Raw genomic sequence first — 15,919 nt, 5'->3', positions numbered from 1 at the left:
AGGGACCGAATGGCGAGGCAGCAGTCCTGCAGAAAAGGACCTAGGGGTGACAGTGGACGAGAAGCTGGATATGAGTCAACAGTGTGCCCTTGTTGCCAAGATGGCCAATGGCATTTTGGGATGTATAAGTAGGGGCATAGCCAGCAGATCGAGGGACGTGATTGTTCCCCTCTATTCGACATTGGTGAGGCCTCATCTGGAGGACTGTGTCCAGTTTTGGGCCCCGTACGACAAGAAGGATGTGGATAAATTGGAGAGAGTCCAGCGAAGGGCAACAAAAATGATTAGGGGTCTGGAACACATGACTTATGGGGAGAGGCTGAGGGAACTGGGATTGTTTAGTCTGCAGAAGAGAAGAATGAGGGGGGATTTGATAGCTGCTTTCAACTACCTGAGAGGTGGTTCCAAAGAGGATGGTTCTAGACTATTCTCAGTGGTAGAAGAGGACAGGACAAGGAGTAATGGTCTCAAGTTGCAGTGGGGGAGGTTTAGGTTGGCTGTTAGGAAAATATTTTTCACTAGGAGGGTGGTGAAACACTGGAATGCGTTACCTAGGGAGGTGGTAGAATCTCCTTCCTTAGAGGTTTTTAAGGTCAGGCTTGACAAAGCCCTGGCTGGGATGATTTATTTGGGGGTTGGCCCTGCTTTGAGCAGGGGGTTGGACTAGATGACCTCCTGAGGTCCCTTCCAACCCTGATATTCTATGATTTTTAGAATGGAGAAATCCCTGAGGCCAGCCTCCGACCCCAAGTCCAGGTCACCCCCGGCCAACGGTTGCCAGCTGCAGCCTCTGACAGGGACTTTGCTCCAACAACAGCCGCCAAGGAGCCTGTTCCAAGGCTACAAAAAAGTGGTTGCAGACATCCCCGCACCAGGAGTCATCCAAAAGAAAGCAATCTCCTACTGAAAAATCTGCCCCGGCACCAAGAGCACCAGACCATGAGGCATCGGGAACGTCCGGCACCGAGGGCTCCCGACAAGCTGAAGACCCTGAAGCATTACAGCTGAAGCAGGCAAGCTGTAATGGCAGTTCACACACTAAAGTGAAAACTGCCAACTCAGCACCCACAGAGCCAAAGATCTCGGCACCAAGTGGTACAATGGCGCCACCTGCTGTACTTGTGCCACACAGCCATAAATGCTCGGCACTGGAAGTTTAACTCATGCTCCCGGGCCATCCACCATGCCATCTCTGGCACCAAGCCTTATGGTACCATAGCAATTTATGAGGCATGAAGGTGGCTTCAACACCAGAATCTCCTCTACTTGGCCCAGAGGGCACCACATCCAGATCGTTAACAAGCCAGCTGACCTACTCCCTGCGGATCAGCCCCTACTCTCTCTCCAGTGATGAGAGAGGATGATGCAGCAATGTACACTCCTCACCACTCCCCACCCAAGCCAGGACCATCTCAGCACCCACCACCTGAGGATATAATAGGATGGTATGGGCACTGCCCCCCCCCCTCCACCATTCCCACCTAACTGGTCATGCTGGGATCCATGGGCAATGTACAAGGCCCAAAACCATAGGCCCCCTAGCCTGTATAGGTTCAGAACAGCTCAGTCCCCTTAACCAACTGTCCCAGCACCCTCAGAAACACAAGAGGAAGACACTGAGGAACCTGAGGATGCAGCCAAGCATGACACTTCGCCGCCTACTCACATCTCATCTTCATCCCCAGATGAAACCATAATGCCACCGCCCCCTATTATGGGGATGATTTCAAATCCTTTCAGGACCTCTTCAGAAGGGCTGCTGAGTCCCTAGACATTTCTGTGGCACAGCTACCAGAATTCCAACATTAGTTCATGGACATACTCCAGGCATCCCCATCAGCAAAGATAGTCCTGCTGATAAATGATGCGATTATGGAGCCTGCAAAAATCATCTGGCAGACTCCAGCTACTGCACCACCCTTGTGTAAGAGGTGTGACAAAAAATATTTTTATTCAGACATCCCCACCAAACTCCTTAGTGGTAGACACAGTCAATCAAAGGGAGAAACACCACTAGTCCTGAACGCCCCTGTGACACCCTGACATCCCAATATTCACCACTGTCATGTCATTAAGATATGTCTTATACAAAGTATGCCTTGTGAGATGTCAATCTAAAAGTCTTGATCTGCTACCCCATATAGTCCAATGAAATATTACTGTCTATCGTCCTATGTGAAGTTATGAAGTTTGGCTATGTATGTGTTGCCGAAACATGTCCTAAGGTTGAAAACACCCACAAGCAGCCTTTCAGGTACGACCGTAAAAAGGCCAAACAACGTTAATGGCTTATTGAGGAAATGCACACAAGCATAAGGATTACTCTGGGAACTGTGTACAATAGAAACCTCTCAGAGATAGCACTACACAGTGGGAACTGTTTGACCCCAGTCACAGCAAAAGAGCTTTCCAGCAAGTGGGGGGAAAATGAGATTATGGGGGACCGCACTCTCCCTACAACAACACACCTGGAAACACCTGAGAAACAAAGACTGGACTGTGGGAAGGGGAAGTGGTGGTCCCAGGCTAGAAGGATCTTTAGCCTGTGTATGAAAACCTAGGAAAGCTAAGGCAACTTGAGCCTTAAGAATCTGCCAGACTGTTTATCACTCAGAGTGAAAATTTGCTAATTTATATCCTACCCATCTAATGTGTTAAGCTCAGTTTGCGGTTTTTGTGTATTTACTAAGGTAATCTGCTTTGTTCTGGTTGCTGTCCCTTATTGTCACTTAAAATTTATCTTTTGTAGTTAATAAACAAGAAATAAGCTTATACCAAAACAGAGTTTGTGCAACTCATTACTAGGGGTAGGGGGCACAAAAAGCTGTGCATAACTCCCTCCACATTGAGGGATGGGTGATTTTTATGAGCTTGCGCTGTGCAGATCTCGCTATACAGTGCAAGACAATATTATTTTGGGTTTACACCACAAAGGAGGTGAGCATGTGAGTGCTGGGCAATCCCTTAGCTGAGTCCTCCCACAGAGAGCTGATTGCAGGCTCTGTGTGATTCAATAGCTGGGTCCCTACCTGTGTGTGTGCTGGAAAGGGGCTTGAGAGCTGGTCACAGCAGCTCAGAGTGAGGGAAACCCAGGCTGGTGAGACAGGCAGGCTCACTGGGACCCCAGCACATTTGGTGACCCCCAAAAAGGGGGGTCCAATCCATCAAAGACCCAATATAATAAGAACTGGAAAAGGCTAGACCATTCTGGGCAGAAAGCTTATTCCTCAGCTACATTGAAGTTTCACATAGCCAAATATGCTGCCCTGCTGGTCAAATATACATACAATGTATGTCAAAATGTCAACTTTTATTGAAAATGTACCAGATGACAAAAAAACAGTACAAGACAAACATTTCTGAAGGGTCTCTCAGTGCCAGGATGGCCCTCCAGGCCTCCCTTGACTCTGCAGACACAGCAGCATGATCCATCACGACATCCGTGGTCATGTGCGGTGCATCGTGGCTCCACCTCTCTGAATTTCCAAAGGAGGTCCAGGCAACAGTCGAGGAGTTACCCTTCGAGGGGCAGAAACCAATGTTTCATGACACCCCTAAAAGACTCCTGGGCAATCTTAAAAACCCTTAGCATTTACATATCTGCAAACAAAAAGAAACAGAACAGGTTTTCCAATCAGAGATTCTGGGTCTGTGGCTGAGAGTATGGCATAAAGACAATATGACCAACAGCATAAACAAAAACAGAACAGACAGCAGACCCATGATCAGCCTTCAACATCTCAACAATCCACCTCTAAACAATCATTTTGCAGGTGTGGTGTAAGGCAACGAAACCTGCAAACTCTGACTCCAGAACCAGAAACAGTCTACCCATTTGGAGACCATCTGTCACGATGCTACTCAGTCTGGAACACCATCAAGACAGACAAATGAGTTCAGAGATTATCCAGAAGGGCTACTCCATCCCCTTTATTTCTATCCCACCCACCCTTCCCCGTCCCTCTTCAGGGACCCCTCTCATGAGCATCTGTTAAAAGAGGAAATAAATCACCTCGTACAATTAGGTGCCATGGAACCCGTACCATTACAACACTGGGGGAGAGGTTTTTATTCACATTACTTTCTAACTAAGAAAAAGACTGGCAGGTGGAGACCCATCCTGGATTTAGGAAAACTCAACAAATTTGTAAAAACACAACATTTCAAAATGGTAACTAACCACAATGATTTTGGCATTAGAGAAAGGAGATTGGCTCTCAGCCCTCGACCTTCAGGACACTTATTTTCATATCACCATCCACCCATCACACAGAAGAGTCCTGAGATTCACCCTAGGGAAAGAGCATTTCCAATACAGAGTACTACCCTTTGGCCTTTCCACTACTGCAAGGGTTTTTCCAAAGATCTTGCTGTCATTGCAGCTCACCTCTGCAGATAAGGAGGAGTGATATTTCCATACTTAGATGACTGCAAGAAGCAATAAACTTCATGCAGAACACAATAACCCTGTTCACGGATCTAGGGTTGCCAATAAATGTACAAAAGTCCACACTAGCTCCTGTCCAAAAGCTGGAATTCATAGGAGCCTACCTCAATTGTCTCACAGCAACAGCATCCATATTACTTCAACAACACTTTCTCACTCTAGTCAACCTAATTTCAAAGGTGATGGACAGCCCCCAAACATCCGCCAGAACATGCTTACAACTCTTGGGGCATACATCAACAACGTTTGTTGTAAAACATGCCTGACTCCACAGGAGATGCTTGCAGGCCTGGCTTCGAACAGTGTATATACCGCACAGTCACTCTCTCAACAGACACTCCTCAATGCCACACAGGTGTAAAAGACTCGCTAACATGGTGGACACAACCAAAGAACATCTGCTCAGGAGTCCCTTTCCAACAAAGAACTGCCACCACAACAAATGCTTCCCTAATAGGTGGAGGGGGGGGAACATCTATGCAACAATATGATCCAAGGCCACTGATCCCCAGCAGAGTCCAACCTGCACATAAACTTATTGGAGCTAAGGGCAGTCTGAAATGTATGCGAGCACTTTCTCCCTTTAATCAAGAACAATGCCATCAAGACCCCCCCCCCCCCCAGATGTTCTGGTTTAACTTGGATTTTAACTTGAAGAGTGGTCAGTTTGGATGAGCTATTACCAGCAGGAGAGTGAGTTTGTGTGTGTATGGGGGTGGGGGGGATGTGAGAACCTGGATTTATGCAGGAAATAGCCCAGCTTGATTGTCATGCACATTGTGTAAAGAGTTGTCACTTTGGATGGGCTATCACCAGCAGGAGAGTGAATTTGCGTGGGGGGGTGGAGGGTGAGAAAACCTGGATTTGTGCTGGAAATCACTTTAGATAAGCTATTACCAGCAGGACAGTGGGGTGGGAATAGGTATTGTTTCATATTCTCTGTGTATATATAAAGCCTGCTGCAGTTTCCACGATATGCATCTGAGGAAGTGAGCTGTAGCTCACGAAAGCTTATGCTCTAATAAATTGGTTAGTCTCTAAGGTGCCACAAGTCCTCCTTTTCTTTTTGCGAATACAGATTAACACGGCTGTTACTCTGAAACCTATCAAGATCCTTGCGGACAATATAGCACACATGTTTTATATAAACCGTCAAGGGGGAGTGCGATCATAAGTGCATCACCAGCAACACAGAGCTCTCAGCATCCTAGCTGCCGGGATGTCAGAATACAACAGTGGCTCCACTAAGCAGGGATTTCTCACAAACACACAAGTGGGAGATGGATCCTGGAATTCTCAAATCCATATTCAAACTATGGGGGTTCCCCACCATAGATCTATTTGCAACAGCTCAGGATGCCAAGTGCCCATAATATTGCCCCAGAGCAGCACTGGGGCACCACTCCCAAGGTGAGGCTCTCCTCATAAAATGGGAGGCACCACTGGTGTATGCATTTCCTCCAACTCCACTCCTAAGAAAAGGAGTACTTGTGGCACTTTAGAGACTAACCAATTTATTTGAGCATAAGCTTTCGTGAGCTACAGCTCACTTCATCGGATGCATACTGTGGAAAATACAGAAGATGTTTGTTTTTATACACACAAATCATGAAAAAATGGGTGTTTATCACTACAAAAGGTTTTCTCTCCCCCCACACCATTCTCCTGCTGGTAATAGCTTATGTAAAGTGATCACTCTCCTTACAATGTGTATGATAATCAAGGTGGGCCATTTCCAGCAGAAATCCAGGTTTTCTTACCCCCCCCACCCCCCCCAAACAAACCCACTCTCCTGTTGATAATAGAATAGCTTATGTAAAGTGAGAGAGCTGAATTGGAATTCATTTGCAAATTGGATACAATTAACTTAGGCTTGAATAGAGACTGGGAGTGGCTAAGTCATTATGCAAGGTAACCTATTTCCCCTTGTTTTCCTAGCCCCCCTCCCCCCCTTTCCTCAGATGTTCTTGTTAAACCCTGTGTATAAAAACAAACATCTTCTGTATTTTCCACGGTATGCATCCGATGAAGTGAGCTGTAGCTCACAAAAGCTTATGCTCAAATAAATTGGTTAGTCTCTAAGGTGCCACAAGTACTCCTTTTTTTTTGGTTTTTTTTAATGTTATAATTCTTGACGTTTGATTTGTGTCTATTTATTCTTTTACGTAGAGACTGTCCGGTTTGACCAATGTACGTGGCAGAGGGGAATTGCTGGCACATGATGGCATATATCACATTGGTAGATGTGCAGGTGAATGAGCCTCTGATAGTGTGGCTGATGTGATTAGGCCCTATGATGGTGTCCCCTGAATAGATATGTGGACCCAGTTGGCAGCGGGCTTTGTTGCAAGGATAGGTTCCTGGGTTAGTGTTTTTCTTGGGTGGCAGCTACTAGGCAGCTCTCCTACACCACTTTCTACAAGCCATTACCCTCTGATTCCACTGAGGGTTACCAAAAGAAACTACACCATGTGCTCAAGAACCTCCCTGAAAAAGCACAAGAACAAATCCGGACAGACACACCCCTGGAACCCCGATTAGGGCTATTGTATCTGCTACCCAAGATCCATAAATGTGGAAATCCTGGACACCCCATCATCTCAGGCATTGGCACCCTGATAGCAAGATTGTCTGGCTATGTAGACTCCCTCCTCAGGCCCTACGCTACCAGCACTCCCAGCTACCTTCGAGGCACCACTGACTTCCTGAGGAAACTACAATCCATAAAACCTGGATTTGTGCTGGAAATGGCCCACCTGATGATCACTTTAGATAAGCTATTACCAGCAGGACAGTGGGGTGGGAGGAGGTATTGTTTCATATTCTCTGTGTATAAATAAAGTCTGCTGCAGTTTCCACGGCATGCATCCGATGAAGTGAGCTGTAGCTCACGAAAGCTCATGCTCAAATAAATTGGTTCGTCTCTAAGGTGCCACAAGTCCTCCTTTTCTTTTTGCGAATACAGACTAACACGACTGTTACTCTGAAATACAATCCATCAGTGATCTTCCTGAAAACACCCTCCCGGCCACTATGGATGTAGAAGCCCTCTACACCAACATTCCCCACAAAGATGGACTACCAGCCGTCAGGAACACTATCCCCGATAATGTCACGGCAAACCTGATGGCTGACCTTTGTGACTTTGTCCTCAGCCATAACTATTCCACACTTGGGGACAATGTATACCTTCAGATCAGCGGCACTGCCATGGGAACCCGCATGGCCCCACAGTATGCCAACATTTTTATGGCTGACTTAGAACAACGCTCTCCTGCTGGTAATAGCTCACCGGTCCTGATCACGCTCGTGACAGTCTGTCTGGTAATGCCCATTGTTTCATGTTCTCTGTGTATATAACCCCCCCCCCCCGTATTTTCCACTGCATGCGTCCCAAGAAGTGAGCTGTAGCTGAGGGAAGCTTATGTTCAGATAAATGTGTCAGCCTCTGAGGTGCCACAAGGACGCCTCGGTCTTCCTGCGGATACAGCCTAACCCGGCTGCTACTCCGCCTCCACTCCGAAGCTCTCCTTCACAAGACCAGGCAGGACCCGTGACGGGAGTAGCCCGCCAACCCCATGGAAAAGGTCGTGAGAGCCCAGGGCTGCCTCGCCTCCCAGTGCCGGGATCGCCCCTCCCCCTCCGCCAACGGCCATAGCCTTCTTTTCCCGCCCTTTCTAACGGTCACTCCCTGCCCTCGCGCCCCCCTCATTCCTCTGCGCTCGTGGCAATCCCAAGCCTCAGCTTCAGCGTCGACGCTTGCGCAGAGAAGAGACCGCACGCACCCACCTACCCACCCCCCGGACGCCGGCGCGCGGGCGGAGGGACGAGGGAAGCCCCGAAGTGGGCGGACCCGCGAGCCGGCGCGCGCCTGAGGACGTGGCGCTTTCCAGCCAATCCAGGCCGAGTCGCCGCAGCCCTCCGGCGCCGCCGCGCGGCGGGAGGAAAGCCGACGGGGCGCCCAATCCGAGCCCCGCGCGTGGCGGCGAGGGAGGCGGGGGCGATTCCTGATTGGGTGGCCGGGCGGGCGCCGAGGGCGGGGCGGGCGCCGCGGTTTCCGGTCCGCGCGGCGGGTGGCGAGCTGAGGGAGAGCGAAGCCGGAGGGTCTCCTGGCGGGAAGAAGGTAACCGGGGGTGTCGGCCTCCGCCACCCGCTGGCGCTGGGGCCTGTCACCCGGGAAGGGAGGTGACAGCCCTGGGCCGGGCCCCCGCGCGCTGCGGGCCCTCCCCGGCCTGGGGGCCCGGTGCTCAGGGCCGGGCGGCGCCCCCGCGGGGGAGGGGAGCCTGGGGCCCGCCTGGGGGCGCGCTCTGGCCCGGGGCTCACGCGGGGAGCGGCGGCTTGGCCGTGACGTTCTGCGGCTGGAAGTGTGTGTGTGAGTGTGTGTGTGTGTGCGGGGGGGGTGCGCCTTTGTTCCTCGCCCCCGCCTGGGACTGGGGTGGGTCGCCCCAAGCCCGCCCGCGGCGCCCCCCCTCCTCGACGCGGCGGGGGGGGGCGCTCGTGCAGCGCCCGAGGGCGTGGCGCGCGCCCGCCCTCGTGCAAGCGCCCCAGCCTGGCTTGGGGGCAGGGTCAGTGGGGCAGGCCAGGGAAGGGACGCGGGGTGCAGCGGCTGGTGGCTGCAGAACCAACCCTGGTGTTTGTGTAGCTGCTCCAGAGGCCACAGTTGGGGGGAGGGGACTTTAAGGGCCCTGAAAGCGTGAGACTTAACTCACCAAGAGCCTTCCTTATTGACAAAGCCTCATTCGTGTGTTCGGCACTGAGCGCCGCATGGAGACTACAAGAGCGGCCATACCATAGTGGGACAGATCGGCGGTCTAGCTAGTCCAGTATCCTGTCTTCCAACAGATGGTGCCAGGTGCTTCAGAGAGAGTGAACCGAACAGGGCAATTATTGAGTGATCATCCCCTGTTGTCCAGGCCCAGCTTCGGACCGTCAGAGATTTAGGGCCAGCCTCAAGACTAGCCCTGCCCACAAGGAGCTTACCTGTGGCTGCTTGTATGACTTATAAGGGCCTGAAGTCTGTCACTACTTAAAAAAGCTCTTTAGACCTAGGATGTGACCCTGTACGTGTATCTGGAATGGCATGTGGCTCACTGGATGGTCATTTGTGCTGATTTATTGCATCACCCTTTGAGAAATTGAGAGGAGATGCGCCACTTCAAAATTGAATTTTTTATTTAATAAAAAACAGCATGTCTGTTGTCTTGTTCACTGAATGTTAACAGAAGAGCCAAATAAGGTTTCAAGTTGTTGAAATGTCAGCTGTGCGGGTGAATGAATTTTTTATTCACCCACGGTAAATTGCTGTACTGTTTCTCACCATTACTCATATTGATGGATAATAAAACTAAGTAGAGTTTAGATACCCAGATGATAAAAGACCTGTATAAATGCCCTGAAATAAGTAATTTTGCATTTCCATTATACTTTGTCCCAGAGGATATGTGAATTGACATATTAGCTACATGGGGGTATGTGAAACAATCTCTCTAAAATAGTCATCTCTATGAAAACAGTGCAGTTGGATACTACAGCTATTTCTCCATGCCTCGTGCTGAGGGTTGCTGCATTCTTTTCCCCTTGTCCACCCTATGCAGCAGTGACCTTTGCTGTAACCACCAGATTTTGAAATGGAAAAACTTCAAAGCCAGTAAATATTTCTTTGTATTTGACTAGAGCGGTTGTGTGAGCAATGTCAACTATTCCCTCTCTCCGCCACCAGGTGAGTATGTACTGCACCTCCTGATTTTCAACCAGGATCATGAGTGAAGATCTGGTGTTTGTGTGACAAGACATATCTTTAGGCCACGGGCTGGTTCATGGAATCCATGTTAATATTATTAAAAGACAAACTTGAGCATAATTTCAAGATTTGTTGAGCTGTGTTGTCCATGTTTTTTCTGTGTGCTGGAAGAGATTTTTTTTTAATGTATTATTGTAGCACCTCGGAGTTCTAGTCATAGACCAGGACTCCCTTGTGCTAGGTGCTAAAGAGCCATTCAGGTGTTGCACTGTTGTGAGTGACCTCTTGCTGCAGATACTTATTTGCAAGAAAGGAATAACATGAAGATCAGCATTCAGATCTTAAACAAGTTAAGATTGCTATGAGCTCCTATTGTTGCAAGTAGAGGTCTCTCAACTTCAAGCCATTAATTACCACTTCCTAGTACCCACGATGAACCCCAGTACCCATTTATGCAGGTAGCTTAACAGAGAGTGGGCTAGTGTTGATTATAAACATATTGTTAGTTCATGGCTTGCTTATTGTGACTTAGTGGAAAAAACTTACATCAGTGAGGTGAATGATGGCTTGCTTTTCCTATTGATTGTAACATAATTTAGAGGGTCTTTAGATGTTGCAAAAGTTTTGTCATATTCTGTAGACAGAACTGTTGACTTGCGGAAAACATTCTCTTTAATAATAACTTTAGCTAAAGATTTTTCTCTTGTTTGCATTGGAACAAAATCTCTGATAGTGGGTATGAGATTGTGTCAGAGGAGTCTAATGTTTGGATAGGGTGGAAATGATTAAAATGATTCAGGGTGGATTTTATTTAAATCAAATTGATATAAATCATGATTTAATCATGGTTTTCTACATAAAAGTGCATTCTTGTTGGTTGTTATAACCTTAATACATATTCTTCACAACTCAGAAATAGATGTAGGTTTCATTTTTAGAAGGGACACACTATACATTTTTAAACAGTGATTTATTTGGAAAACCTTTCAGATTTAGTTTTACAGCTATATCAGAAAATGAATGATTGGTTATTTCATTTACCAAAGGTAATTGAAGCAGATATTCATGAAGCCATTGGGAGGTGCACTATCTTCAATTCAACAGGTTAATCATTAATATTTGGAGGATTTTCTTGCCAGGCTGTATTAGGAGGAGAACATCACCAGACAGACATTTAAATATTTTTTTTAACTAAAACAACAATGTGAAGTATTCTTGAATTTTTTCTTCAACAACAAACATATAATATTTTAAACAAAACAAGCATATGTCCCTCGCTTCTCACATTTATCTCCAGACTTCTTCCCCTTGTCCAGATCTATTTGGCTCCCAACAATCTTCTATTCATTGAACCTTTTGAAACTTTGCACTTTTAGAGAGAGGTAAGGGATGGACTCTGTGTACACAAATTTGCAGAGGTACAATATAGTTGAGGTCTGTTATTTCTCACCTCTATATATTATTTATTTTAAAACATTTTTGCTGTTAACAAGCATGTTACTTCTGGAGACACAAATCCACAGTTTGAGAACTGCAAAACTCAGCATCTCTGATGGTATCTTCTAGACTGAGCACTGGGTAGATAGAAAGATTAACCTAAATAATCTATACAGAAGCCTGTGGAACCCCATAAGATTGGGTCCCTAATCCATGAACTATTGGAACTCATTTACAAAACTTTTCTTAAACATGACATGAATATATTGTCTCATACTATAGAACTAGAATTTATAATCCCTATTCCATGATGAGATATCTTTGAGCTATAATGTATCTTAATTAAAACTATCTTTAGATAGATTTTTTTTATTTAAATCGGATTTTTTTTCATAAAATGCTTTTTGAGGAAAAATCCTAATTTTTTTTTAAATCAGTTATTTTTATCCACCCTGAAATGATTACGGTCCTGACCATGCTACAACTTTACAGGTTAGAACCAACAAACTGCTTCAGAGTGTCGTTTGTGTCTACATACAGCATGCATGAAACTCTGCAATTGTGGCATCTAACAGCATCATCCCTACCAGAAGACTAGTCTGACACATGGTTGTCTTCCTGTAACCAGTCTTGCACACCTGTTTTTTTCTTCTTCTTTTTTCTGGTGTGGATAGGACCCCCTTAAAAGTGTTTGGTTTTGCAGGTTTCCCTTTACACTCTGGTATGTGCTAACACACAGAGCTGGAAGTATTATCTACTTGAAATGTTCTGTGTGCATGTCATTAGAGTGCTCTGAGTTTTCCCAGAAAATGTTGATTAGTATAGGGTAGGCCGCATCTGACGAGTGGGTTCATAGATGATTCAGGCATCTCTAAGGCAGAAAAACTTCAGTGGACACAATTCTGTCTCTGTCATTGTAACAGGGTTATATGAAAGCATTACAAACTGGTTTCAAACCATAATTGTAATATGGAGACACCTTAATATGATGGGATTATAGAGTAGCAGCCGTGTTAGTCTGTATTCGCAAAAAGAAGAGGAGTACTTGTGGCACCTTAGAGACTAACAAATTTAGTTGAGCATAAGCTTTCGTGAGCTACAGCTCACTTCGTCGGATGCATTCACCGATGAAGTGAGCTGTAGCTCACGAAAGCTTATGCTCAACTAAATTTGTTAGTCTCTAAGGTGCCACAAGTACTCCTTAATATGATGTTTACTCTCCACCTGAATACTGTGTTAAATTCTGGTCATCCCAGCTTGTAGGGTTCAGAGAAGGTCTATAAAATTGACTAGATGCATGGAAAGAGTTGTACATGAGGAACAATTAAAAAGGTTAGGACAGTTTAATTTAAAAAGTAGAAAAAATCTTGGCACAAAATAGAGAAATATAAAAATGACATAGCATAGAGAAAGTCATTTGCCTGTTCCTGCTTAATCTTTCTCATAATACAAGAACACAGGGACATACAGCAAACAAAAAGCAACACATTTAAATCTTTTTAATGTGATGGAATGAACTGAACAACAAGATACTGAGGTCAACAGCTTAGTAGGATTAGAAACTTTAATAAAATTATGGATATTATAATTAATATTAATAAAAGATATAAACCCTTATGCTTCAGGAATTAAGCCAACTGCTAACTTCCTGAGGTTGGCAAAAAATTTCCTTTACCAGGTGGTGGTTCTGGACATTTTCAATTTCATTATAGAATATTTAAATTTTTCCCTGAAGCATCTGCTATCACATTTCTTGTGTTTGTAAGAGTTTTGAAAATGTAAAGCAGTATATAAGTACTAATAATTTTCATAACCATAATGTCTATGGCTGGAGCAGTGTTGTGAGACCTGAATTAGTGTCTGTAAAGCATTTTGAGATCTTTAGAGGCAGAACTTTTTGTTTAAAGTAGTACAGTTATGTTCCTTGATTAGAATATCAAAACTTGAAATAATGAACAAAATTAAATTAAATCAAATAGAACAGTTGCATGGGAGTCTCTGTGGCAAATCAGGTTTGCTGGGTGTTCTCTCTCTTCAGAGTAGATATGTTCATGCACAGTTAAGATGGCAGACTGCCTGAATGCTTTATGGAGCTGAGGAATCCTAGTTTTATGGTGATACATGTTTCTGTTGCAGAAGGCAGCTGAGAACTCCTGACATTCTTGGGGGTTTCCAGATCATGTTCCCCTCCCTCCTTCCAAATGTTCCAGCATTCAGGGTGACAGTACTTAAGTTTTTTTTTTGTTTGTTTTTTTTTAAACAATCGGTGAACAAAAGATAAATCACTGACTGGCCACCTGCCTACCCACTTATAATTTCCATGTTTGATCGTCTTGATTATATAGCCAGGAGGGAGGAAATGCTTTTATGCATTTGTTTTCCATACAGACATATGAAGTGCAGTTAAATTTGATCAGAAAGTAGGTTGGTTGCCTTTCTAAATCTTACATTCTTTCTCTGTCTGCTCCTTGTTCTGTTGGGCAGGCTTGGTTTAAGGCATTTATAGGAAACACAAGATTTGCTAGATGGGATTCAACCGGTGGTCCATCAAATCCTGTAACTTGGCTCTGGCAACAGCCAGATGCTTCAGCAGAAAGTATAAGAAACCCTACAATGAATAGTTATGGAATAACCTACTCATAAAAGCATGATTTCTGTGTGTATATAAAGTCTGCTGCAGTTTCCACGGTAAACATCTGATGAAGTGAGCTGTAGCTCACGAAAGCTCATGCTCAAATAAATTGGTTAGTCTCTAAGGTGCCACAAGTACTCCTTTTCTTTTTGCGAATACAGACTAACACGGCTGTTCCTCTGAAACCTTTCTTAACCTTGTTCATTTAGTGTTTGATTTAATGCCCTAAGCATAAGGGTTTACATTCATTAAGCAAAAACCCAACCCTTTTGCTGTGTAGCATACAGGGTTGATAAAAATAGACGATTTGTTTAAAAAAATCCTATTTTCTATTTAAATTGCATTTTTGTAAAATTTAAACTAAATACAGGTTTATTTTTTAAAAACAAACCTATTTGCAATTGACAGCCTATATTAAGGCTTAAACTTACCATATTTAATTTAAATTATTTTAATACACAAAAAATAGTATTAAACAGTACATGTTTATCACCAATTTTTAATGAAAGTCAGACCACTGAACTGATGGAAATCACTGGCTGAGCACCTGGAACCAGAATTTGCTGAAGTGCTAAACCAGCTTCTGCTAGCAGTAGCTTCTTCTACAGGTACAGAGAGAATATTTACTTCATTTCAGTTTATTCAGCTAGTTCAGTTCAATTACTAGTAGTTCCTTCAAAGTTAAGAAACCAATTGAGAGTTGAAAAAGCAGGAAAGCTTGTTTTCTTCTTCCAATCTGTGGAAAAAAAACTAGGTGTGATAGGATGAGATCTACTAGTTCTGAAATTGTGAAGGACATGGTGACCAGAAACCATTAGTTCAATTCACTACCTATAAATAATATGTATTTGTTTCATAAATCAGTTGTTTTGCATTTAAAATTATTTTTGATTATTCTTTTTGAATGTATCCAGCACATTTAAGGTACTTAAATTTTAAAAAATGCTGAGCTTGACACAAATCACAAGTATATAAATTTATAAATAAGAAATACAGGTGAGTCACATCATATGCACATTTAACTTATGCGAATTCAACTATACGCGCTCGGCAAAAATAAAGAAAAATAACAAGATACCTGTAAATAGTGCGGGCGATTCCACCCACCATTCCACTTGATGAGCGTATGCCCTGGAGTGAGCGTGAGATGGGAGACGTAAATTTGCTATTCCCTCAGTCTGTCTCAGTTCCCGCATGCCTCTCATCGTGTGAGCATCTTGCCGCACTGAGTGTGATTCTAGTGTTTAAAGATACTGTACGTATTTTTCATACAACATGGCCCCTAAATGCAAGCCAACTACTTCGTCTGGTGCTCAACCAAAGAAACAGTGATCTGTTCCAGTGCTGGAGGAAAAACTGGCTGTGCTGGACTTATTGAGAGACAGTATGTCGGTCTCCAATCTGGCGCATAAATATGGCCACAACGAATCTAGCATCCATGTCATCAAGATTCGAGAGAGAGAGAAATTCGTCAAGCCGTGGCATTAAGTGCTCCAATAACTGTTAAGGTGATGAGCCAGGTGCATGATAAGACTTTAGTGAAGACTGAAATGGCATTAAACTTATGGCTGGAAGACGTGAACTGTAAACGTGTGCCTATCGATGGCAACACGTTGCGAGAAAAGGCTCTTAGCCTCTACACGCTGTTCAAACCTCCCGCTGA

General features: G+C 44.8%; 1 protein-coding gene across 2 annotated transcripts in view; it reads left to right on the top strand.

Annotated features, from left to right (window-relative positions):
* The first annotated feature begins 8,467 nt into the window (after positions 1-8,467).
* The window catches only part of CALU (calumenin), a 34,834-nt gene continuing 27,382 nt past the window's right edge, over positions 8,468-15,919 (top strand). For both annotated transcript variants that reach the window (XM_073328964.1, XM_073328963.1), the window contains exon 1: positions 8,468-8,570. The gene's annotated coding sequence lies outside the window, so the exon portion shown is untranslated. The remainder of the gene's footprint in view (positions 8,571-15,919) is intronic.

Source organism: Lepidochelys kempii, chromosome 1, assembly GCF_965140285.1.
Source record: "Lepidochelys kempii isolate rLepKem1 chromosome 1, rLepKem1.hap1, whole genome shotgun sequence".
NCBI lineage: Eukaryota > Metazoa > Chordata > Testudines > Cheloniidae > Lepidochelys > Lepidochelys kempii.
This window is presented reverse-complemented; position numbering and strand designations above follow the sequence as displayed.